General features: G+C 37.9%; 1 protein-coding gene across 5 annotated transcripts in view; it reads right to left on the bottom strand.

Moving 5' to 3' along the window:
- The window catches only part of LOC150075835 (activin receptor type-1-like), a 149,447-nt gene that overhangs the window by 45,608 nt on the left and 76,885 nt on the right, over window positions 1–26,954 (bottom strand). The window contains exon 1 of one of the 5 annotated variants that reach the window (XM_090387108.1): window positions 22,839–22,919. The exons of the other annotated variants lie outside the window; for them this stretch is intronic. The gene's annotated coding sequence lies outside the window, so the exon portion shown is untranslated. Of the gene's footprint in view, window positions 1–22,838; window positions 22,920–26,954 lie in introns of those variants that run through there. 5 annotated transcript variants of the gene reach the window in all.

Raw genomic sequence — 26,954 nt, forward strand, 5'->3', positions numbered from 1 at the left:
ATGGTACCTAAAGTAGTGGATCCTAGGGCTTTAACTACTTCTTCAGAGGGTTGGCAGCCAAAGATGTAAGAGCCCACAATAAGCAGGGTCTCTGTTATGATGTTTACGTGCGAAACGTATACATCATAGCCAACCCGACAGAGACCAAAAGGAAGGAATAAAATAAAATAAAATAAATAAAAATAAATATATAAGTATAAAATAGAGTTAAAAAGCTAAAATAATGCCAATTAAATCTAGTTAAAGGAAAAATGAATGAAAGTTTGAATTCAAAAAGACCAAATACAGTATGAAATTTTAATTTTAAATTAACTTCTAGATATACTAGAGTTAATTAACTTCTAGAGTTAATGTCAACTTCTCCATATATGGTTGAACAATTTCGTGGTACCACACCCTTACAATGCTCTCCTGCAGCTGAATCTTACTTGTTGGCTTTTACTGAGCAATTTTAGACGACATTATGTACCAGCAATTTTCAATAGGTTTTAAATCTGACTGTTGCTGGGCCAGTTCAACACTGTAATGCCAGCATTTCTGAGATATGACAGCACCTTAAGGGAGAAAAATGAGGGAAAACAGTGGTGTATGTTTTAAGCCTTGTGAGACAAGAAGACACTCATCATTAAATCTAAATAGCATAGAACTTACCAATTCTGTTGTGTGGAAAGATGCCGAGTCCTTTTAAAAAACGCAGTTTTGGGCATCTGTGTGGTGATCCCTAATAATGGCTTTCAGGCACTCCTCCAAGATAGCAGCGTAGGTTTCTGTATTCACCGTTCCATTCATAAATGGAACGGTGAATGCAGAAGTTAGGATGGTATGCCTCCGATTTTCATCTTCTGACATATCGCTTCCCATCTGAGCCATGCAGGTTGAATTTCGATTCATCAGAGAAGATGACGGTGTCCCATTGCTCTTTTGTCCATGAAACATGCCTTTTAGCCCAAGTAAGTTCACTTCTTCCTCATTTGTTGGGTCGCCAAAGGCTTCTTCTTGGGCCGTTAGGCATGCAGACCACATTCCAAAAGCCATCTTTGGATAGTTCGTGCACTTATTTCAACACCAGAGGCCATCTCAAAATCCAGTTTTAGATCAGGAGCACTAGCATGGTGATTATGAAGGCATAGCCATTTCAAATATCAATCTTGGGAAGGCGTAGTCACTCTCTCATGGCCTGACCAGGTCTTCTGTTCACATCACTGGTTTCACGCTTTAATTTCAGCACCCGGGATACCGTTGACTGGTTACAGCCTATTTTATCAGTGATAGCATGCATAGAAAGCCTTTCCTGGGACAGAGCAACAGCTACACTTTTTTTCTTGGTATCAACTGAAGGTATGGAGCCATGCTTACACCTCCACAAAACAGGATACTAATGAGCATGTATACCCTTCCAATGCTATATTTATAGAAACGGCTGACACAATACCTTGCAATTACTGTCTGATGCAATAGAAGCATTATCTGATGCAATACCTTTTCAACAAACAAAATAACTGTAATCAAACAATATCTTATACATTTCACTTCAAATGTTACTTTTTTTAAGGTGATGCAGTTTTTTGGTCCACCACTATATATGTGTGTGTGTAACTTAAAGGAAAGACATTTTGAATATTTTGTGTTTGAAATACAGATAAACTCTCAAAGTTTTTACATACAATTATAAGTCACCAAGAAAGGATGCAACAGTTTTGATGGCTATATTTTTTGATGTACTGGGCTAGGATTGGTGAGTTTGGTGTCATTAAACACATAAGAAATGAGATTTTTTTTTTTTTTTTTTTTTTTTTACCAGTTAGTGATGCATTCCAGTAAGAAAGTTTTGCCCGTAAAATGGAGTACACTACTGAGCAGTGTTGTTTTGTTACAGTGAAGTGCAAATTTAAAGTGAGAACTCTTCTAAAGAAGAGATCCAGAAAGATCAAACAATTTTGAGATTAGTAAAGAAGTCTGAACAATCTGGTTCTGCAACAGACAATAAGGAGGAAAGAAGTCAGTGAGGATACCTGAAAATATTTCAGATGTACAGCAAGTGATTACAGTATTTACAAGCCAAGGAAAATCTATGAAATCATTGTGTCAACAACTTGGTTTAAAACAAATATCCCCTTTAAGCATTGTTCAATATACAAACTTACGAAAATGGAAATGGAATAATCCCTAAATGACATTGAGAAAGAAAGACAATTCAGTTTGCAATATCTGGAAAACAACACAACTCTTATTCATACATATGGTTCACTGACAAAGTATACTTCTACCTTAATTGTTACAATAAACAAGATGTGTGATGGGGGGGGCAATGATAATTTCCATGCTATCATGGAGATGCCTCTTGTATCCTGAAAAATGCATGTTGTGGTTGTGCAATATTATCAACTTGAATCATCAGACCAGACTTTTTGGATGATACAGTTAATGCTGAACACTACCTGAAACTCCTTCAAGAATGCTTTGCATACTGCAGTTTTAAAATGTATATAATGCAAAATATGAGTGTATCCCAGCCCAGATTTAACTAATATGAATTGGCCTTCTAAAAATTAAATTTAATTGAGACATCAGTCCCGATTTGAAACCAAACAATCTCTCAGAACCCTAAAAAAAGGTAAAGTATTAAATTGGGATCTGTTACCAACAAGTTTTAGAAAGCAGTTGTATAGTGCCACATACAGGCTCCAACTTTTTAAAATGATTTTTACAGCCTTTTTTTTTTTTTTTTGAAATAACAAGATGGTTAAAAAATGCCTAAGTCCATAAAAAATGAGTTTAATAATAGAAAACACTAATTAAAAAAAGGTTCCTCTCCCTGTAATGCATCATAACAATTTTAATATTCTGTGCACATTTTTATTGTGGGGAGAAGCACTTATCTTTTCATTATAATTATGTTTTAAAGATTTAACAAATGGTTTGGAGTCCTCTTCTGTGTTGGTGCCAGAGTGCGTTGCATCCAGGCACTGACACTATCTTCCTTGTGGTAAGCTGCTCTTTTTTTGGAAAAAAAAATGAGTTATGTACTGCTGGTTTATGAAGATACAACTTACAAACAAATTTTTGACACCGAATATTCAATTCACATCTCAATTTTACAAACTTTTCCATGACTTATAAAGCATTATAATTTTTTAATTTATTTTTTTTTAATGAAACTTCAAACATAAAAGTTATTAGAATCTATAGAACTTTGTATGGGTTAAAATCTGAGCAGATCGAAAATACTTGCTGCCATTAATTTGAATTTCTGTAGATTATAATTTTTGGATAACACATGTGGAGGAAGGTTGCTTCAGAAAACAGAAGAAGGATAAATGAGGAAGAGAAAAAGTTGGCTCCGTGAGTTTGGAGCTGAACAGCAAACAGATGTTGGATGGCTGAAGCATGTGTTCAGGAAGTGGGGAAACTCTGTAAGAGACTGGTCTTTTTTTTTTTTTTAACTGTAATTTTATGAAATAGTGGCAAGATCTAAGAAAAAATGGAGTTCAGTATAATTCTTGAATATTTTCTTGTGTGCTTCTGTGGGTATGTAATTGATATTGTAATATAAATTTTACGTAACACACACACACACACACTCACTCACTTCAAATTTTTAAGTGAAATTATGCCTTGAACTAGAATACCATGACTTTTTCCTAAAAAATCCATTGATATGGCAGTGGCAGACCAGACAATTTACTATCAAGAATGTCGTCAAAACTTCATTTCTTTTTCTGTAGTGGGACACTTTGATATTCCTCAACCTTATTTCTGCTTTGGCCTTATCTTTGGAGAGGGCTAGAACTCTAATGAGGTCATTCAATTCATCTTTGTTAAACAACTCCAATTAGCTGTGATGGTCTTTGTCAGCTTTGTACATAGGAATGGTTTAAGTTCCAGGTCTTCACCAATTATGCCTTCATTGCATTCCATTTTGCCTTCTAAAGAATCTAGTCCTGTTGTGAAGTTACCAGAATTGGCATACTGTCATCTTGATAGATTGGTCTCATTGCTGAATCCAGAAATTGATAAATAATTATATGCTTATGCTTCATTGATAACCAGTTACATTCTCATTAGAAAAATAGCAATCACCATTGTGGTCTTTTGGTTTCCTGCATATTGTTGGTATGCCAAAATCTCAGGTTTTCATGAATGCAAAAATTTTAAATTTTTGTACCCTTGCTGTGAAGTTAAGAAGGTCCATATGTGGAGGTTTTACTGTGCATCTTAAAGAACTGTATTCAAGATCTAAGAGTATGGAAAATGTGCTTAAGAATGTCTCCATAGAATTTTGACACCATGAACCTAGTTGTTCCATTGATTCAGTGTTCTGACATTAATGAGGGATGATGTATAAAAACCAGTAATATTGTTGTACTACAAGAAATCAGTTACAGAAATCTGCACCTTGCTACAGAACTCTGCAACAAGGTCAGATTTCTGTAACTGTTCTAATAAAGCCTGCCACTTCCATTTGGTGAACAGTGTTTAATAAAGCTTCAGCCTGGGTTCTTGTTTTGATACTGTAAAATGCTTAGGTTCCATAAAGGTTCATGTTCCTTATACAATTCCATGAACTTCACAGTAGTATCTCCACTTGACTGTGACATCACTAAGGTAACTGAAGTTACTTGAGCCACAAGCACTGAATTGGAAATGTATTAAGAATGAATATCACATGTGTTAATAGACAGTCATGTAAGAAAACTGTGTTGTGAAGGGAAGCAAGTAAGTGAGTAAATAATATAGCTTTTTATTTACTTCACTCTGCTTTTTTCCAGTATCCTATTTGGTACTGAGTGATACGAAACTATGGGTTTACACAGGCTCATTAACTAAAAAACAGTAATTCACTCCATCAACTTGTCTCTCTGCTAAACCTTTGGAAACCAGACTTTAAGGTAGACAGCAGAGTACTTGATGAATCTCCTGATTTAATTCCTTTCCATTTAAAGGCTTTTACTGCTACCCATATGCAGTACTTAATTATCAATGTTAAGTACTAACTGAGAGCAAAATGGAGGAGAAATTGTTGAAGTTAAACATCAAAGCACCTGGGATGGATGGGATCTATGCAGTTATATTAAAGGAAGTAAGCAAATGCTTAGCCATAATTATGAGAGCATCCTTGGACTCAGGGGAGATACCCATAGACTGGGGATGTGCAAATGTGTCCCCAATTCAAAGGGGGGATCAAAGAGCGACACTAATAATTACAGGCCTGTTAGTTTAACTTCTGTTCTGGGGAAATTAATGGAGTCACTGGATAAAGAAGTAATGCAAGACCATCTAGACAAGACAGAAGTTATAGTTCAGACCCAGCATGGGTTTGTTAAGGGTAAGTCTTACCTGACCAGTTTGATTGGATATTATGATGTGGTCACTAAGGAACTGGATACAAAAAATAATTTTGATATCATATGCTTGGATTTTAGGAAAGCTTTTGATACTGTTGCACACGGAATACTACTGTACAAATTGGAGCAGTATGGCATTAAGGGCAAATTGCTGCTATGGATAAATGGATGGTTGAGTGGGAGAAGACAGAAAGTGGTAACAAATGGACACTGCTCTTCGTGGATTAATGTTATTAGTGGAGTCCCTCAGGGTTAGGTGTTGGGCCCATTACTGTTTTCTGTATTTATTAATGATATTGATAAAGGTATATCAGGTTTAATGTCCAAGTTTTCAGATGATATGAAGGTTGGTAGAGTTGTTAATGACACTAATGACAGTATGCTACTGCAACAGGTATGTTATAATGACAGTATGCAACTACTGCACCATGACCCAGGATTCTACGCCTCAACTGGGTGAAAGAACATCGGCACTGGACCTTGGATGATTGGAAACTGGTCTCCTGGTGCAATGAATCCCATTGACTGCTGGAAAAAATATATTGGAAAAGATGAGATTACTAATAAGAACCTTGAATTAGCAGCTTGGTTGGTTGGTTTTGATTTTATTGGCGCATTAGCAACTAAGGCTATAATGCGCCAAGACCATGAATTAGCAGCATTTTTAGAACAAGGAGCAAAGGCTTCTTTTAATGTACTTGGTGGCAGTTTTAGAGCAAATGACCTGGATTGAGGTGGATATGGAACCTCCACTTGTGCATTAGAAATTGCAGCCTGTGAACAGTGGGAAGAGGGGAAGACAGTCAACAAACAGAAGGACAGTGACAAAGGGAGTGACTCAGAAGATAATGTGGATGACTTGTGTAAGGGAAAAGCACCAGAAATTAACAAAGTGCTTGAAAACATTAATGAGGCGATGGCATGGTTAGAACATCAGAACTATTAAGAATTATGTACTGAAAAAATCCTATCAGCAGTTCCAGCAAACTAAATTATATGACTATTTCAGAATGGATGCATAAAATGTAAGTCCGTAATTCATTGTGTATTAGTAAGATGTAAAGGAAATGATATAACCTTTAATACTTTCTCTTTTCATCTGTATACTCATAAAATATTAGAAAATAAAGTATTTATTTACTAAATAAAGTGTATTTATATAAAAAAAACAGGGGGAAAAAATGGTAAAATTTTTTAAGCTATAAACACACTTCGCTTATAATTGAGTATTAAAGTTGTCGCCTGACACTTGCGTTGTATCGAGGCTGCACTGTATTTTCAGGTACCATATTTAACAATTTAATACAATAAAAGTAAAATTACTGTTTACTCCAGAGAAACAGAAACAAATAAGCTGTAGGTAGAATCTGTTAATAAGGTAAAGCAAAGCAAAAACAAATTAAAACAGAAGCTTTGAAATCTATGAGACTCTTCGTCAGCTGTATATAAACGTTATTACCAAAACAAAGAATGCCCGGTCGTGTGTGTGTGGGGCGCCTCCGTAGCCAGGTGGGAAGGAGCAGCAGTGCGTAGCACACTCTTCTTGATTAGACCGGGGTTCGAGCCCGTCACCACCAAATATGGAGGATGCGGAAAGGTCAGGGAATGACTACCGCCCAGAGCAATTGCCTTTAGTTGCTAATGCTCCTAAAAAAAAAAAAAAAAAAAAAAACCAAAAAACCAAAAACCTGGTCGTGTGAGGCAAACAAAGCGTGGCACGAGTGCAAGCAACAATCACTGGTTAAAGCTAGACATTTGCAATTGTGACTGCAAAGCACGTACATGGGGTGCATGTCAATGTTCATCACACTGGAGGATAACCACCTCAATAATAGGATGAATATGTGCTCCTTTACTGCGATTAAAAGCACCATGGCAACCCAATATGTGGAGTGCTTCTAGCCACAATTGTTGGTGGTAATTTTGTGAGTGGTCAATGACTTCAATGTCTCAGTGTGGGTCAAGATGGTGTGTTGAGATGACCAATAATGCTCTGCAACCAACGAGTGCTCTGAATCCGCAGACCAGATTGCCCTCTCGTGCTTTGAGATCCGGTCTCGGAGTCTTCCGCTATCCCCAATGTAACAACCACCGCAGCCACGAAATGTGATAAACCGAGCTGCTCCATAACAGGGAGGGGATCAGCATTTTTACTCTCGAAAGGAGGGATCACAGTTTTCTGCCAGGTAGTTGTAAACATTTTATCCAGTGGGTGCGAAGGATTTTAGAGAGGTGTTGTGATATGCGAGAGTAATAGGGGATAAAGGCGGTTGAGATCGTGTTATCATTGTGGCAGGCCCTAGGATGTGCTGCGAGCTCACAGGCCTGAAGATCACATTTGTCTAGGGCACAGACAGGGTAGCCACATTTCGACAGATTTGTTTTTATTCTCATAACTTCATTGCATCTTTCGTCCACGGAACTGGAATGGGTCCAGGCGCAGGTGAAATGGGTGTGCCCATACTGAGGAGCTGGCTCTGGCCGATCTATAATTGGCAAACTGGGCCAGCACACATTGGTTTACGGTAGACTGAGGTTCTTAAATGTGTGCCCTTGCGCTCAATGAGAGCATTCAGAAAGGAGAGGGCATTATCCGACTCCAGTTTGATGGTGAACTGGATGAAGAGTGACAGAGTTGAAGTGTCATAAAAGCCGGTCTTCCGAGCCTAGGGGGTAATCACAAACACATCATCGACATAGTGACATCACAAAGTAATTGGATCTGTAAAGTTAAGAATGTGCAGCTCTCCAGCTCTTCCATGGCAATATTCGCATTCGCCGTGACAGAGCAAATGGAGGCACCCATAACTGTGCCATGGATCTGCAGGCCCGCAAGCTCGCAGCACACACTACGGCCTCCTACAATGATAACATGACCTTGACCACCTTTATCCCCTATTACCCTGGCGTATTGCAATGCCTCTCCAAAATACTTTGCACCCACCAGACAAAATGTTTACAACTGAAAGGCAGAAAACTGCGATCCCTCCTTTTGAGAGTAAAAATGCCGATTCCCCTCCCTGTTACGGATGGAGTGGCTTGGAGTATCGTATTTCCTGCCGTAGCTGTGGTAGTTGTTACATTGGGGAATCTAGCAGAAGATTCCGAGACCGGATCTCAGACCACAAGAGGGCAATCCAGTCTGCTGATAAACAGCACTGAGTGATTGCACAAAGTTGGTACATTTCTCTTCGATTATTGCTACCCATATGCAATACTTTGCATTTGTCAATGTTAAACTTCAGTTGCCTCTTCTCAGCCCATTTGCGAAACATACCTAGATCCAGTTGGAGTAGCACACTGTCTTTACTGTCAATAACAACCCTGCCAACCTTTGTATCATCTACAAACTTGGACATTAATCCTGATATATACCTTCGTCAATATCATTGATAAATATACAAAACAACAATGGGCCCAACACCGAACCCTGGGGAACTCCACTAATAATATTTGTCCACAAAGAGCAGTGTCCATTGATTACCACTCTCTGTCATCCCCCCTCAACCATCCCTTTATCCATTGTAGCAATGGATAAAGGGATACACTTAATGCCATACCTCTCCAATTTGTACAGCAGTCTTCCATGTGCAACAGTATCAAAAGCTTTCCTGAAATCCAAGTACAGTATATGATATCAAAATTATTTTTGGCATTCAGTTCCTTTGTGACCACATCAAATTGGTCAGACAAGACCAATTTGATTGCATACTATGATGTAGGTAGTAACTATTACTGCAGCCTTGTCTAGATGATCCTACAATGCTTCTTTACCCAGTGATTCCATTATTTTATCCGGAACACAAGTTAAACTAACATGTCTATAGTTACTTGTGTCACCTTTTGAACCGCCTTTGTGAATTGGTGATACTTTTGCACACATCAAGTCCATGGGGACCTCCCCTGAGTCCAAGGAAGCTCTCATAATTAAGACTAAGGGTTTGCTTATTTCTTCTGCTGCCTCCTTTAATATAACTGGATAGATCCCGTCTATCCAGTTATATTAAAGATCTGGATAGATCCCATACATGATACAAGAAAGAAAAGCTTATACAGCATCAGCCAAAAAAAAAAAAACCCTTCCCATTTCACTGATCCATTCATTCAAAATGAATGTCTAGTTCTGCCCTGAATTTATTTAAGCTATCAACTTCCACAACAACAGATGGCGCCTCCGTAGCCAGGAGCAGCGGTGCATAGCACACGCTTCTAGATTAGACCGGGGTTCGAGCCCGTGACCACCAAATACGGAGGATGCGGAAAGGTCAGGGAATGACCACTGCATATCCCCGGAGCAATATGGCCTTAGTTGCTAATGCTCCTAAAAACCAAATAACAACAATAGATGGAAGTTTGTTACAGCAATCAGCTTGAGCATTTAGCCTGCTCAATCCATTCAAGGCCTTATATACTTCAATCAGATCGCCTCACAGGTGCCTGGTCTCCAGAAGCTGCAATTCGCAGAACTTAAGCCTTTCTTCATAAGAGCACCCCTTTGATCACTTCACCAGTCTTGTTGCCCTTGTCTGTACTCATTCTAGCAAATCTACATCCTTCCTAAAATGAGGCTTCCAGATCTGTACGCAGTACTCAAGGTGTGGCCTGACAATTACCTTATACAAGGGAATAATCACCTCCTTATCCCTGTTCGCAAAATTCCTGTATATCATTGACAAGACCCCATGACCTATCTGCACTGCTCAGAAAACTTCATATCTGACTGCACAATTACCCCATAGTATCTTTCATTCTCCACTACCCCGAGTGTAACACAACATAGTTGGTACCTTTCTGTGGGGTTACTGCTACCCATATGCAGTACTTTGCATTTGTCAATGATAAACTTCAGTTGCCACTTCTCAGCCCATCTACCCAACTTTTTCAAATCCTGTTGCAGCAGCATACTGTCATTACTGTTATTAACAACCCTGCCAACCTTTGTATCATCTGCAAACTTTGACATTAAGCTTGATATACCTTCATCAATGTCATTAATAAATATACAAACAACAATGGGCCCAACACTGAACCCTGAGGAACACCACTAATAACGTTAGTCCACATACAGCAGTACCCATTTACCACAACTCTGTCTTCTCCCACTCAACCATCCTTTTATCCATTGTAGCAACTTGCCCTTAATGCCATACTGCTCCAATTTGTACATTAGTCTTCCATGTGCAACAGTATCAAAAGCTTTCTTGAAATCCAAGTATATGATATCAAAATTATTTTTTTGCATCCAGTTCCTTTGTGACCACATGATAATATCCAATTAAACTGGTCAGACAAGACTTCCCCTTGACAAACCCATGCTGTGGCTGAATTATTGCTGCAGTCTTGTCTAAATGATCCTACAGTGCTTCTTTAACCAGTGACTCCAATATTTTCCCTGGAACAGAAGTCAAACTAATAGGTCTGTAATTACTGGTGTCACCCTTTGATTCCCCTTTGTGATTGAAGATACATTTGCACATCTCCAGTCAATGGAGACTTCCCCAAAGTCCAAGGATGCTCTCATAATTATGGCTAAGGGTTTACTTACTACCTTTGCTACCTCCTTTACTATAACTGGATAGATCCCATCAACCCCAAGAGCTTTTTATGTTCAACTTCAACAATTTCTCCTCCACTTTGCTCTCATTATTACAAAATCATTTAACTCCCTGTTAGAGTTTGATAAACATCAGGCTTTCTCCTCCTTTAATAACTCCTCATGTGTGAATGTAGATGCAAAATACTCATTTAGTTCGGCAGCTATCTGAGAATGATCATCTACAGTCAAAGCACTGACATCAAGTGGACCAATCTGATTCATCCCCTTCCTTTTAGAGTTTATATAAGTAAAGAAGTCTTTGCTGTTTTTCTTTGCATCCTTTGCCAAAGATTTTTCATAATCTGCCTTCACTTGTCCAACCTCCTTTGTGACTTGATTACAGACTAGCTTGTATCTACCATAGGCTTCTGCGTTTCCTGACAATTTATGTGCATCCAATGCATATTTCTTCTCTACCACGAGTCTCATTAGTTCATCTGACATCCATTTGTGCCTAATTCTAGAGCAGTATTTCTTAGTTGGAACAAAAAGCCTAGTAGCTGCCAAGATTACTTCCTTGAATGCTTTCCATTTAGAATTTGCTGTTGGTAACATCATCAGTTGGTCCCACTGTATAGAACCTAAAAAATCTCTGATGGTAGTTACATCTTTAAATAAATCCCACAACAGTACACTGTGATCACTACTACCTAGGGTTCCTTTATCTGTAAATTCTCAATGCATGAATAATCACATCAAGAGTGTTACTTACTCCCCCTCGTTACCTCTCTAACATGCTGCTGTAGAAAACAATCATCCAATAAATCCACAAAAGGCTTGCTAGTGTGCGAGTGAACAACCCACAAGTTCCAGTCTATATCTGGGAAGTTAAAATCCCCCATTATAAGACATCTGGTTTACTGGCCCACTCTATTTCTCTGTATAACTGTTCGTTGTACTCATCAGAGTCATTAGGCCTATAACAAACATCTACCCTCATTTTTGCTTTCCCAGTTGTTGTTGTTGGAGTGGGATTTATTGGCGCAAGGGCTGCTATGACCATATTGCACCTGTTACTTTGGAGTGTTTGTCAATATAGGAAAGGAGACTATTCTAGAAGTGATTGTATGCGTTGATCATTTTTAGAAAAGTGAACAGTTCTGATAAAGTGGCATGATCTCCAAGTATATGGCTTAGTTGCAGAGGTTTTTGTGAGCTAATTAAAGATCTGAAACATGCGATTCTAGCTGAATGATAATGTGCACACTCAATGATAATATGTTTCACAGTAAGTATGGAACTACAATGCGGGCAAAGTGGAGGATCTTCTCCTAGCAGCAGAAATAGGTGTGTAAGATGTGTATGGCCAATTCGTGCTCTTGCCAGCACGACCTCTTCCTGCCTGATTGATCGGGAACTGGATCTCCATAGCTGTGGATTCTAGCATTAGCATTAGTAGAGGCATATGATGCAAGAAAGCAAGCATATTCAGCATCAGCCAAAAAAAAAAAAAAAAAAACACAACCACTACTCCCATTTCACCCCTCCGTTCGTTCAAAATACCTGTCCAGCTGAGCCTTAAATTTGTTTAGGCTATCAACTTCAACAACAAGTGATGGAAGTCTATTCCACAAACCAACTGCCCGCTGGCTAAAGGCAAATTTCCGCACATTTATCCGACATCCATCCTTCCTCAATTTGAATTTATGCCCTCTCAGGTGATTATTCTGAGCAAGAGGAAGAATCCCATCGGCATTGAGCATGCTCAAGCCATTCAAAGCCTTATACACCTCTATCAGATCACCTCGCCAATGCCTAGTCTCCAGACTCTGTAATTTGCAAAACTTAAGCCTTTCTTCGTAAGAGTAACCCTTTATTCCATTCACTAATCTTGTTGCCCTTCTCTGTACTCGTTCCAGCAGCTCTACATCCTTCTTGAAATGAGGCCTCCAGACCTGTATACAGTACTCAAGGTGTGGCCTGACCAATGCCTTATACAAGGGAATAATCACATCCCTATCCCTGCTAGAATTCTGTTTTATTTCAAGAAGTTTGTTACCTGTTTGATTATGCCACATTTCAGACCACATCTCAGTACATATCCGCCTTATGACTAGTTTATAATCAGAAAAAGGAACTGGGATGGAATCGAAGCAAGTGGGGTGTTTTGCTGCTTCGTCTGCACGCTCATTTCCTGGAATTCCAACATGGCTAGGTATCCAGCAAAACGTGACAGTCCGCTTATTTTTGTTGAATTGGCATAACTGTGACCTGATTTGTGAGAGAAGTGGATGCAAATGTTGTGATTTATTCTGTAGGCCATTCACAGCACTTAAAGAGTCTGTATATATTATTACTTGGGTGTTTGGAACATCGTTAAGGAGTTTTAAAGCCATTTTGATTGCGGATAGTTCAGCCGTAAAAACACTGCATTCAAGTGGTAATTGGACAGAGACAGTGGATGTAAGACTCATTACTGCAGCTCCCATGGATATATCAGTTTTGGAGCCGTCCGTGTATATCTGAAGACTGTGAGCATTGGTCAATGCGTGATTCGCATGTAACTGTCTTAAGATTGCGGTTCGATAAGGAGTGTTTTCCCCACTGAAGAAAGTAGTTGTCGCAATGAGGTATATACATTGCCCATGGTGCTTGTACTGCATCTGTAGCTTTAAAGATATTTCCAAGGTAGATGTTCCAATTTTGCGTTACCTCTTGTAGCCGAATACCAGCAGGTTTGTTTTCGTTGGGTTTATTTCTTATATAAGTTTTCCCACTGCGGTTCAAAAAGATATGTCCAGATGGGATGAGACGGGTGACTATGTAATTTTACTGCATAACTAAGAAGCAATACTTTTCTCCTAGTGCTTAAGTCTCACCAAACTGACTCAACATTGCACTGTCCATCTATGTCAACTGGATGCACTTCCTTAGATTTTATGTGTTTCTTAACTAACAGCATAACCCCTCCTCCCTTCCTATCCTTTCTGTACACATTGTACTCCCCAAATTCCAATTCTGCAGCCCTTATATCTGAGTGGCACCAAGTCTCTGATATCCCAACAATATCTGCCTTGGATGTCTTAACCAGCACTTCAAATTCATCAAATTTGTTTACTATTCTCCTAGCATTTGTGTACATGCAAGTATACATGCACCCGTTCTTACTCTTAGTTACCCTAACACAGCCCATGTATTTTTGTGATAACTCCCAGCAGTCCTTGAAATTCCCAGCACCTTGTTTTTCAGACTGCTGCTCATTCCAATAGAAGCAGTGCAAGAATAACTTTCACTTCTGCCAGAAGCTACTGTTAACCTATTAGTCTGTGAATCCCCCCAAGCTAGCAGTTTTTCGACCCCGCCTATCATTATCTCGATAGCATCAGCAAATATTCTTACACTCTTTCTATTTAAGTGTATCCCATCCCTGTAGAAGCAATCTCTCCTGTTAACAAGCACAGACCATGCTGAGAAAAATTCTAACCCATGAGTCCTGCACAATCTCTCCAGGGCCAAATTGACTGACAAGGCTCTCATCATAAACTCCCTCCTATTGTGTCTAGACAGGATTGCAGACACTTTCAAATTTAACCCTAACTCAAGACTTTTTTTCAGCATTGACCGGTACTTGATTAGTAAATCCGAAGATCTCCTACACTTGATGTCATTAGTGTCAACAATATCACCTTTTGTGCCCTTAAAAGATGATATCTGCTCTACAACATCATCAACTTTTCCCCTTGCAGACATACCCTGGTCCTATTCCACCTATCCTTTTTGCACAATATATTTCCTGTTTCCCTGACAATTGAGTCGCCAACAATAACTAGCTCCTGTGGGAGCAGCACATTCTGCCCTGAAGGTTGTGCTGTGTTGCCGTGCGCATTATGGAGGCAGTTATCCTCCAGTGTGATGAATGTTGGCACGCATCCCTTGTACAAGCTGTGCAGTCAAAACTACAAACGTCTAGCACCAACCAGTGATTGTTGTTGCACTCATGCCACGCTTTGTTTGCCTCACATGACCACAACGGGTATTCTTTGTTTTCGTAATAACAATTATATACAGCTGATGAAGAGTCTCATAGACTTAAAAGCTTCTGTTTTAATTTGTTTTTGCTTTACCTTATTAAAGGATTCTACCTACAGCTTATCTGTTTCTCCGAAGTAAACAGTAATTTTACCTTTATCATGAATACCGGAGTCAGAGGCCTTTTTAACTTAATTTAATACCATATATATACACATACTGTTAAACATAGCATGCTATTTTAAAGTATATTTTTGATGAAATCCATACTCAAGCACACAAGATTTTAGATAAAAGCGATTTCTGTTTAAGAATACTTTAAATGATTTGTTGCTCGGGAAACCATTTTTTATTCAAAGTCATTTTATATATTTCCATTTAGTAAACATGCAACTTTCTGATCATTTCATACAGCTCTATAATCTAAAGAGTTTAGTCACATTGCAATTTGACTTAAGGGGGACAGGAGGGGGTTAACACTTGTAAGCATGAGCTACAAAAGAAAAGTGTTACTTTATGATTGTTTATTTCTATTCAAATTAAATATCCTATATGCAACTCTGGAGTTGCATATAGGAAAACTGCAGTGCTATAGTGACTTTTTCTAAGCAAAAATTTTCATGTATACTCATATACTTCATTAACTCATATATATATATATATATATATATATCATAAATAAAAATCTCATTGTTAAAAACTGGTTTTAAATTTCGTTGTTTGGTAAGATATGTAGCCTGTGGTTATTCCAATTGTCATCAGTATCAGCACTTGTCATTTCAACTGGTATTGACATTATTTTATTTTATTATGTTTTTTTTTTTTGACATTAGAACATTGCTTTGCCAAATGATTGAAGTCAGATGGTAGGTAGTAAATTAGACAGGTAGTTGAATTAGACAGCCTGCCTAATTCTTTAATTTCAAGTTTATGATCACATTGCAGCAATGAAAAGATTTTTATTTTTTATTTTAAGAAATTAAATATCTTTGCAAATAAATACTGACTTTATTGCAAACAAATTTGCAATTCATTGCAAATAAATACTACCAAAAGTTTGTAAAACTAGACACTGGAGCCAATATTGTTCCACTTTCTAGTGCTTCAGTTTCAGTGAAAAGAGTGAATGTGCTCTGGCACACTCACTCATCCTTTGGGCCATTAGAGAAGACTTCCAAAGTGTCATTATGTGCATGAGTGGGTTATGTGTATATGAAATGAGGGCAAGTTTTAGAGTGGCACACTGCATTGTTCTGTTGACTAACAAACATGATACATTATGTAATATTCAATCATTTAACATCGGTTACGCATAAAAATAAATCAATAACAAACACAAAAATACAAAAAGGTATTTATACTTTTATTTTTTTCAGTTGTACTGTGGCAGCACCATGGCTCAATGGCACTTGATAGTAAGCTGCCAGCTGTTATGGATTTTTGGGAGTGGACATTTTATTTTTTTTTTTTGGAACACATCCTCTCATTATACCATTATATCTGGGAAAATTGCTCCTGATTTGCAAACTTTCACTTTATAAACCACTTTTCAGGAACATGTGGAGTTCATAAAACAGGAGATTACTGTATCGATAAAATGAAATAAAATTTAATTAGAGTTCAGCCATTTTATTTTAATAATCTTGGTTTATTTATTTTGTAATAGGTACTGTACTTACATATTTCCTTGTCTTCAATTAAGCTGTATTAGTCTTGAACTAAAAGTAAAATTTCTGTTATAGTCCAGGATAGGCACACAAGGCCAGAGGAGTTTATAAGATAGAAAATACAAGACTATCACCACATTTAACAATTATGTAGGCTCAATGACCTATGCACTGACCACTCAGCTATGTCAGGCCTAATTACTATTAATTAGTAGAATCAATTTCATAAAGGTATAGGGGTGAGAGGGCTTAATTAAAAATACAGGGTATGTCAAAATTATGTTAACACTTATATGGAAAAAACATTGTCAAAATTATGTCAAAAACACTTATATGAAATGAACATTTGAATTTTATTTTTTTCAGATATAATGGCATGCTGATAAATGTTGATTTCAGTTAATGTTGATTACAATAAATGTTTTTTCCATATAAGTGAGCCCCATGCGCTCACATCTGGTGAGTATGGGCATGGCACACCCAGGGTCCTGAGCTGGATATCATCATTCTTCTCTTTCTTGGTGTTTCCTCTCTCTCTCTCTCTCTCTCTCTCTCTCTCTCTCTCTCTCTCAGGGTAACTCGGAATTTTTTTTTTTGCTGGTGCAGCATAAACCTCGGGCTTCCTTGCACCATATGGCTAATAATAATAATAATAACATAATTTTGACAATGTTTTTTCCATATAAGTGTTAACATAATTTTGACATACCCTGTATTTAACATACAAATTGGCAATTAAAATTTTGGCACCACACAACACTATCTCCATACGGATTGGTGCCAGTCCCCAGAATACATAAGCTTGTTGCAACAGTAAGCAAAGTGTCTTTATTTGGTTTTGGCAACCCATTCCCGTTTTGCATCTAGGATTGCATTTCTCACCCATGTTTTGCTTCCTAGAGTTACTACCCTTAAATATGGTAGAATATTTCTAATCAGCTTTATGCTTGACAAAATGGCTTTAACAGGTAATGTTGTGAATATGTAAGTGGTAATTGCTGCTTTCACCACACTGAGTAGCCATTTTATTAGGTACATTACCTAATAGTGAATAAACCCCCCCCCTTTAGCCCTCATTCACTTCACTGCCTGAATTTGCCTTAATGTAGACTCTGCCCCAGCAAATGCTGGTCCCTGTTGACTCAATTGCTTCCCAGAGTTGTTGCAAATTGAATGATTGCATATTACTCACTCTCCGAAGGGCTTGTTCTGCATCATACTACAGGTGCTCAATGGGATTAAGAAGGTTACCACAGCAGCTTGAATCCACTCCCATGATCCTGGAAACAGTTCTGTGCAATTCTGGCTTCTGACATGGCGAATTAACCACTTGGAAGAAACCATTCGCGGACAGATAAACTGCAGGCATGAAGGAATACACCTGGCTGGAAACAATTTACATATAATCTGTAACATCCAAATTCCTTTGGTATAAAGGGGCCCAATGTGAAAACACTCCTCCCCCAACACAATCACATTGCTACCACCAGCATGCATTGTTGACACCTGGCAGGATGCTTGCAAAGGCCTCATGCTGTTTTCACCAAATTCTGGTTCTCCCAGCTGTGTGAAACGACAGGAACCAAGATTCATCAGACATTTTTTCAATCCTCCACTATCCAGAACTAGTGTTCCTAAGCCCACTGAGTATCTTCTTGTTTTTTGCTGAAAGGAGTGGAACCCAGTTTAACTGTCAGCTGCAATACCCTATCCATGACAAAGTACAATGAGTTGTGCAATCTGAAATGTGCCTTTAGTTACTACTGTTGTAGTGGATTATTTAACTGATTATAGCCTCTCTGTCACCATCATACATAGGTCTTTTGCATTAACAAGCTGTTTCTGAACACAGGATTGCTATTGGCTGGATGAATTATTTGGTTACTAGACCAACCTTGAGCATCTGAAACAGAGTTATATGTGGGACCCCAGAATGGTTGCAGTATCCAAGATACTCATACTGGTGACCCCTACAATGTTCCATTCAAAGTCACTCACATCATTTGTCTTACCCATTCTTGTATTGAATTACGCACACACAGCATCCCTAATATATCTGCCTAAATTGCCCTTACTGAATTACATACACACAGCATCCCTATGTATCTGCCTGCCTGCTTTACAATGCATGGTACAAATTGAAGGAAAGCTCCATTTCACGAAAAGGGTAGGTGTACCTAATAAAGTGACCAAATTTTCTGGGTGTATACGATAAAGGAATTTGGCTCCCACATCTGGAAGATGAGAAACTTTTTAAGGGCTTTCTTCACACTGTGGTAGAGTTAGTCAATCTCAGAAAAGAAATGCATAGTTTGCCCTCCCAGAAATTTGGGTTTTTAATCCCACAAAGTAGCCTAAACAGCCACAGAATCAATGCAGTTTCTAGAAATGATATGCTGATCCTTTGTGGCCTTATCAATGCAAATTACAAACACCATCCTGCTCAAGACACTGCTCTTTGTGGACTAATGTTATTAGTGGAATCCCACAGGGTTCAGTGCTGGTCCCATTGTTGTTTTCTATATTTATTAATGATATCGATGAGGGTATATCAGGCTTAATGTCTAAGTTTGCACACATTACAAAGGTTGGCAAGGTGATTAATGACAGTAATCAGGGTAAGCTTCTGCAACAAGATATAAAAAAATTACACAAGTGGGCTTAAAAATGGCAGTTGAAGTTTAACATTGTTAAATGTGAAGTAATCTCAGAGTAACAGTAATCTCAGAGTAACACATTAGGGTAGTGGAAATATGGAGGGTAATTTTTCATATTGGCAAAACTCGTCTGGTGTGATTGGCAAAAGAACGTCCTTATGAGGAAAGACTTCGAATATGTGAGTTGCACAGCTTGGAAACTTGACACGTTAGAGGCAACTTGATTGAGGTATTTAAGGCAAATTTAATAGCAAAATGAATGATGAAAGTTTCAACGTTATAAATGATTCTAGAATTAGGGGCCATAAATTAAAGTTAAGGGGAGAGATGTTTAGACTAGATTGCAGGAAGTTTTATTTTAGCCAGCAAGTTATAAATTACTGGAATAAGTTGCCTACAATGGGTGGTAGAGGCTGACAGTTTGGGGATATTCAAAGGTCAGCTAGATAGTTACCTACAGGAGGAGGGAAAAGCATAGGTTGTCTATTTCCTTTTCTCTTATTATTATTTATTTTATTTTTATTATTTTTTATTTATTTATTATTTATTTCGTTTTGGCTAGTGCAGCATAAGCCTTAGACTTCCTTGCACCATACAGCCATTACTAATACTAAACACTAATATCAGGCTCACAATTACCTGGGAGTAACTGTGCAGTCTGATATGAAGTTCTCTGAGCAGTGCAGATGGGTGCCAGGACAGCTCATGGGGTTTTGTCAATGATATACAGGAATTTTGCTACCAGGGATGAGGAGGTCATTATCCCATGGTAAAAGGCAGAGGTCAGGCCACATCTTGAGCCACATACAGGTCTGGAGGCCCCATTTTAGGAAGGATGTACAGCTGCTGGAATAGGTACAGAGAAGGGCAACAAGACTGCTGAGGGGAATAAAGAGGTGCTCTTACCAAGAAAAGCTTCAGTTCTGCAAATTACAGCACCTGGCAACTAGGCACTTGGGAGGTGATCTGACTGAGGAGTTTAAGGCTTTGAATGCTTGAGCAAAGTCAATGCTGTTGGGATTCTTTCTCTTGCTCAGACTATGCACATGAGGAGGCATAAATTCAAATTGAGGATGGTTGCAGAATGGATGTGCAGAAGTTTGCTTTCAGCCAACAGGTGGTTGATTGCTGGAACAAACTTCCAGTTGTGGAAGCAGACAGTTTGAATAAATTCAAGAACTAGACAAACTATTGGGGGGAGTGGATAGGTGAAATCAAATTATTTTTTTTTTTTTGACTGATGCCATATAAGCTTGCATTTCTTTCATCATTTGCTACTATCAAAACTAATACTAACCATGTCAAAAGGTGTGCTTTACTTGGCTCCAAGTGCTGCAGACCTCATCTTATCGCAGCTTTTAAATATCAATCAGCCCATAGTTACCCACCTACAAAAGGTAACTTTGATCACAAGAACTTGTTGATTTGTTTATGATCATTGTAACAGTGATATTGCCAATATAGCTGGTAAGTGCTTACACATTATTGTTATTTTCTTATATAAACCTTAAAATGAAATTGTTCAAATTAGATCTAAGTTTCATTTACTAAACCTTTTAAATTGTCAAAAAAAAAATTTTATTTTACTAAAAATTTTAAGAGTTCATAATAATAACCCTTAGTTACTGTCTTTGCAGTCACTGACGATGTGGTAAGAAAATACTACAAAGAATTTGACTCTATTATGTACATACTTCCAATTAAGAAATAAACATAATTATACCAACATAGGTTTGAGTGCTTTATTAACTTAATACAACTACAAAGACAGTTTGAGCTGGAATAAGATTACCAATGATCAATACCATGAAGAGGAAATAATGGAGGTTTGGTTTTAGTTTTTATGGTGCATGAGCGACTAAGGCCATGATGCATCAAGTCCAAAATAAAGGAGGGCAAGAGGGTGAAACTACCATACTGTCAGGTCTCTGCCGTCTGTGAGAGGGCCAAAGAGTTGAGGGGGGAGGTTTATTTCATGTACTATCATTGTGGATCCTGTTCAAGAATCAAATGTATTATTAATCTTTTACACCCACCCTACCCTACCCTACCTCTGAGTAGGGTGGGGGTGGTTGTAAAAGATTAATAACACATTTCACTGTGCAACATTCACAACTTTTAGGCAAGGGTTAACTAAATGACTCCTTTCAAGGGTTGGAGAACTTTCCCAAAACCTGAACATGTAACTCGGCAATCTCACTATATGATATTGACCTTTTGTTGGTTTCTACCTTGGAAACCAATGGAAATTTCCATTTGTAAATTTCAACAAAATGGAATGCCTATTGATAAAATACCTTATTAAAAATAAGAATTTTCCATATGCAAATGGCCTAAAGGAAGACAGCTTTTGCTCTGTTAAATGCCAAACAGAAATTTAATATCTACTAATTCTTAGTATATCGACATGAAAGCTGAAAATACTGTATAATGGTTAGGGAATATTAGTGGGCAAAAGGTACAAGGGAGGATTTCATTTCATTTACCAATAAAAAAAAAAATTTTAAAAAGGAAAATTTTAAAATGTGGCGCCTGTTAGACGCCATTTTAGCACTTAGAAAATGTAATACTATTAAACAAGATTACTGGATTAAAGAAAAGGCTTGATTTAAGATAGCTGTCAATTTATCAGTAGAGACCGATGAGAAACGAACACGACAGAGTGACACTTATGTTATGGACCTATCATATCAAAGTTATGTGAAAGTTGTTCGTAGCGTGAGAAGCAGGGCCGCCGCAAGTGGGTAGGCGAGGTAAGCGTCGCTTACGAGCGTCAGTTCTGGAGGGCGCCGAAATTTTTTTTCGATATTGTTTTCTGATTGGTTAACGCTTATCAGTATTCAACATTTGGGGAGGAAAATTTTATTTTGCTTACTGGCGGCACATAGGAACGTAGCGCTACTGGTGAGAAGAGTTAAACTCCTCTAAAAGCCTAAGGCCCTAAGTTCAAAGGAAAATGTTTGCTTTTAAGGTTTTAAAAATACTTCCGTAATTTAACATACATTAAAAAATAATAATGATGACAAAACAAAACTAAACGAAATCCCAAGACTGCAATAAAACTTTCACATTTACTTTTTTTTTTTTTTTTAGAATGCCTCTAGAATTTTGCACACGCATCGTCTCAATTTAAATTAAGGTCTTGAAAGTTCAAGGGAGGGGGGAATTAATCTCTCATACAAAATATTATCTTACTTAACTCTTTGAACTAGTGCGATTGGATCAAAATACATAGCGTCTTACCTAAATTGGTACCACGTGTTACTGAATTTCTTACAGAATTTGAATTTTACATATATGTATGGCATTTGGCGAACATTACTAAACACACAACATTCACACTTATCAGCATGTTGTGATCGTCTTAGCAGACGGAAAAACTTGCCCATGTGAAGCATATCTGCTCCAACCGAAACACGCCGGTTCTGTTCACACCTTCAGTCGCCCTACCTTCGTGGTCATATTTGCAAAGCAAAACAAATGGGCCACTAGACATGACGCTCAGACAGCTGAAAAAGAATCCGGCGCCTGCACACACATACAAAGCAAAGAAAAAAAAAAAAGCCTTTCACCAAATTCTATTCAGAATAACACCTTCCCCCACCTCTCTCCACTCCCTACATCACGACAGCTGTGCTTCTCCAGCCCACGGACTGCATAAATCACACACGGCCAACCCACGGCGTTTCACTGGTTAAAAAATCTTCCTTCAGTCGGGGGAGAATCTTCCTTCAGTCTGTTATCGCTTACTGGTAAAACTAGCTACATCACAATCCTCTTCAGCATCTCCTCCCAAGTTAAACAGAATAACTGCTTTACGACTTTCAAACGTTCAATATCACATCTCTTTCTCTCATACGGCAGAGCTAAAAGACTACTCAGATGCAAAATAACAGACAGCAGTAGCTTGTCTAAAGAAACCGTTGGCGAAGCGAAAACGGTTTAACCTGAGAAACTTTAAAAAAAAAACCTCTGTCCAAATTTAGTCAGAAAGTAGAGCATAAAATGCTGTTTGGCAGTGAAATAATCACTTCTGAGTTGTATTCATTAAATGCATCTGTTAGACTCCTTTTCGATGTTGATAATATTAAAAAGGAACTTATGATTCGTTTTTATTAAGCCCTTTTAATTAGCATACAGTGAAATAAGTTTAATCTCTAGTACTATATATTTAAATAAAAACAATAAATAATTTTTAATTTTATATTATCTAAAACTATTTGACATACAGTATACTTCAAAGATGAAATTGCTTATTTCTAGGCGCTAGTGGAGGGCTAATTTTTAAGTTTTACCATCTACTGGTTCAGCAGGTTGAAGATTTGACAAGAACAAAAAGTTACTTAAAGATTTTTGAGCTGCTTTTGGCATATGCAATTACAGCATTTTTGGAGTTATTTCAGAAGTAACACGGGTATGAAAATCTGTCCTCTATCATCGAGCAACACAAGTTTCACTCTCCTCATCCGTAGTTAACTTCAGCAAACTGCTTCATCCAAGTAAAAGGTCATATATATATATATTTCTCGAGCTTTGCAATGCCGCTCAAAATGATAAATGAATTCGTGTCCCCCCCCCCCCCCATGCATAAAACTAATGATTTCATTTGGGTCAGAGTTGGGCAAGAAATTAGATCAATCATCAAATAAAACAATGATAATGCCTTACAACTAAAAAATAAAACGGTTTCAGTGGAAATAAAAAATAAATAAATAACCTGAGGCAAAATTTTGTGAAAATTTGCGATTCCCTCCCCCAACTTGCTCGCAACCCTGACGTAAATCAGAGAATTGTGAAACTGTTTATATGTATATCCAAAGTTTGAGAGCCCTGTCTTATCTATTCCCAAAGTGAGCAGATAAGAAATCTAGTACAGTAGATAATCAGGAACACACCGCGGATGCAATAGGTTCCCGATTAACCGGGTATTTAAGGGTTCCCCAGGGGCTCACATCTGATGAGTATGGGCTTGGCTCACCCAAGGTCCTGAGCTGGATATCATCATTCTTCTCTTTCTTGGTGATATCCTTTTACTTTTCTCTCTCTCTCTTGCCTGGTACAGCATAAGCCTCAGGCTTCCGTGTACCATATGGCTAATAATAATCATGCCCGAAAAATGAAAGAAAAACTCGTAAATGTGGCAAAAACGTAAATTTATTTACATGCATATTGTATTCATATTTATAAAAGAAAGAAGAAAGAAGAAACGTGAGAAGATTTGATATAAAAATTAATACAAACAATTTTTTGAAAAAGGAAACAATGAAATTCATTTTTGCATTGGTCATTGTCTTCACTACCACGTTAATTTTGAAGGATTATCTTGTCAGCGAGGGCGGAGCCTCGTAGTCAAGAGAAACTTATTAAAGTTCACACTTTAGCACCTTTTTCATGTTTACTAATGAGCTGATTTTTTTTTTTTTTTCCCCTTCAGTAGAGTGAATCGTTTTCCGTTGTAACATAAATAAAAAAAAAACAAAAAAAAAAAACGATTAAATGACCAAATTGATCGGATTCAAACATTTAAATTTGTTATATTCTGTGGGCTGTAAAAAACTTGGTTAATCCCCAGTTACCCCACTCCCGAGAGTATTGTAGTTTTAAAACATTTAGTCTACAAGTCTTGAATTGGCGGACCGTATAATATAATTGGGAGTCAGGGGAAAACTCATTCATAATGCCAGACTTAAAGACATAAAATTGGGAGGAGAGGCATTTCTTTAGCTGAACTTCACATTTCGGAAAAAAAATAATTAATTCAAATCTGAAAACAGAGCTTTTTGAAACTGAAAGCAAAGTCCAGTTGAAAAAATTAAAACAGTTCTGTACTCAATAACATCGTAAATCGAGGGGGGGGGGATCCGTCATGTATCAATTTTCACTGCGGAACTTCCTAGGCAAATTTTCCAGATTTGCTCGTATATTTTAAAGTCGTGTTATCGGGGGGGGGGGGGAGAACTGCAGAAGGTTCAATTGCCATCCTGAAGTCTGTTTTTAGAGACCAATCGGCCTTTCCAGAGGAGGATACGGAAAGGGGAAACAGTCGATTACTTCCTAAAGCTAGAACAGCCTGGTTACAACTGGTCGTCAATAGATATTTTTATGGCCATTGCGAAATTCTGTTATGTAGTTAGGGGTATATTGTTAAATGTCAACCTAGTATACTCTCTACTATAATTTATAGCAGAACATATTTTGTTCCCAGACCATGCAGAGTGAACGGTGTGGCGGACGATGGCAGTTCGCTTTCAACAACAGACCCATTTCTATGTAATTCAATAGTATAGTGACGTCTTCGCGTTTCTACTTTCAGTTCTTTTTCCTCTTCTTTCAACTTAGTCAAGCCATACCCTTGTATGGTTATTTCAGAGAAACCACTAACGTTTCTCGAGCGGACAAGGTTTTGCACATTAAGTGTTATGATAATTGATTTCTAGCTACATTGCATAAAAAATAAAGTAAAACTGAATTGCTGAAGATTATTTAACTTAAAACTAAACATATACTTTTATTTTATTTATTATTATTACTTTTTATTATTTCTTTAAAATTATTTAAACTGGTTTTCTAATATGTGGAGGCGATCCCAGATGTTGAGGAAGACAAAATTAGGGAAAATTCGAATTACAGAATATACATAAAATAACTTATTTCCAAACAAAAATGAGCAGGGGAAATACCCCGACACATACAAGATGGAGGGGTTTACATTGAACAAGACTTCTTCAGCAGAAAGCTTCAGTTCCGCAAATTGCAGAATTTGGAAACCATCACCTGTGAGATTTGACTGAAGTGTTTAAGGATTTGAATGGATTGAGTAAGCTCAATGCTGATAGCATCGTTCCTCTTTGAATATTTTTTTTCTAAATAACCACTCTTATACAATATGGGTTTATTAGTTACTTTATTTAGCCTGTTGACTAAATATACATTTTGGCTACTTTTCAGGAACCCAACATCAGACGATACTTGGCAATGCAGCTTAGTATTGTCTGATTATGGGTTCCAGCTTAGAGGGGAACAAGTATTCTGTGTGTTATCAGACATTCAGTCTAAAACACTGATGGATCCAATATCTTTCTATTACAGAAGATTTAGGAGAAGCCTCCCTAAAATCCACTCATGCACACCTTCTCAATGGTAAGCCCTGTTACGTCACTTAGATGGCAACAAATGTGTAGAGTGGTTCCCTTCAAGATGCCTGGTCAGCATGAAGAGGAAAAGACCAAACCCTCCAGCATATGACAGCACGACGAAACAAATGGCCCTAAGTCCCCAGCAGCTTTCACTCCCCCTCTTACACCAGAGAGATGATCAGAGGGTGCTAAGAATCTCTGGGTACAACCAGGCTGCCATGCACAGAAACTGAAATTGGCCTGTTACAACGTAAGATCGCTCACTGATGAACACAGGATAATAGAGCTAGAAAAGGAACTTGAAAATGTGAATTGGGATATCATCGTTTTGGCTGAAACAAGAAGAAATGAAACACTTATAAGTTTATCAAGTGGAAATCTGCTGTACACCAATGGAAACAGTGAAAGGAGCGAAGGTGGAGTTGGGTTTCTGGTCCATAGAGATATAAAAAACAACATTTTGGAATTCAAAAGTACATCACCAAGGGTGTCAAGACTAATACTCAAGATTTCTAAGAGGTCGAAGCTAAAGATTATAATGATTTATGAACCAACATCGAGCCATGATGATGAAGAGGTTGAAG

The sequence above is a fragment of the Mastigoproctus giganteus genome, chromosome 13 (assembly GCF_048544385.1).
Source record: "Mastigoproctus giganteus isolate SK-2022 chromosome 13, ASM4854438v1, whole genome shotgun sequence".
NCBI classification, from domain to species: domain Eukaryota; kingdom Metazoa; phylum Arthropoda; class Arachnida; order Uropygi; family Thelyphonidae; genus Mastigoproctus; species Mastigoproctus giganteus.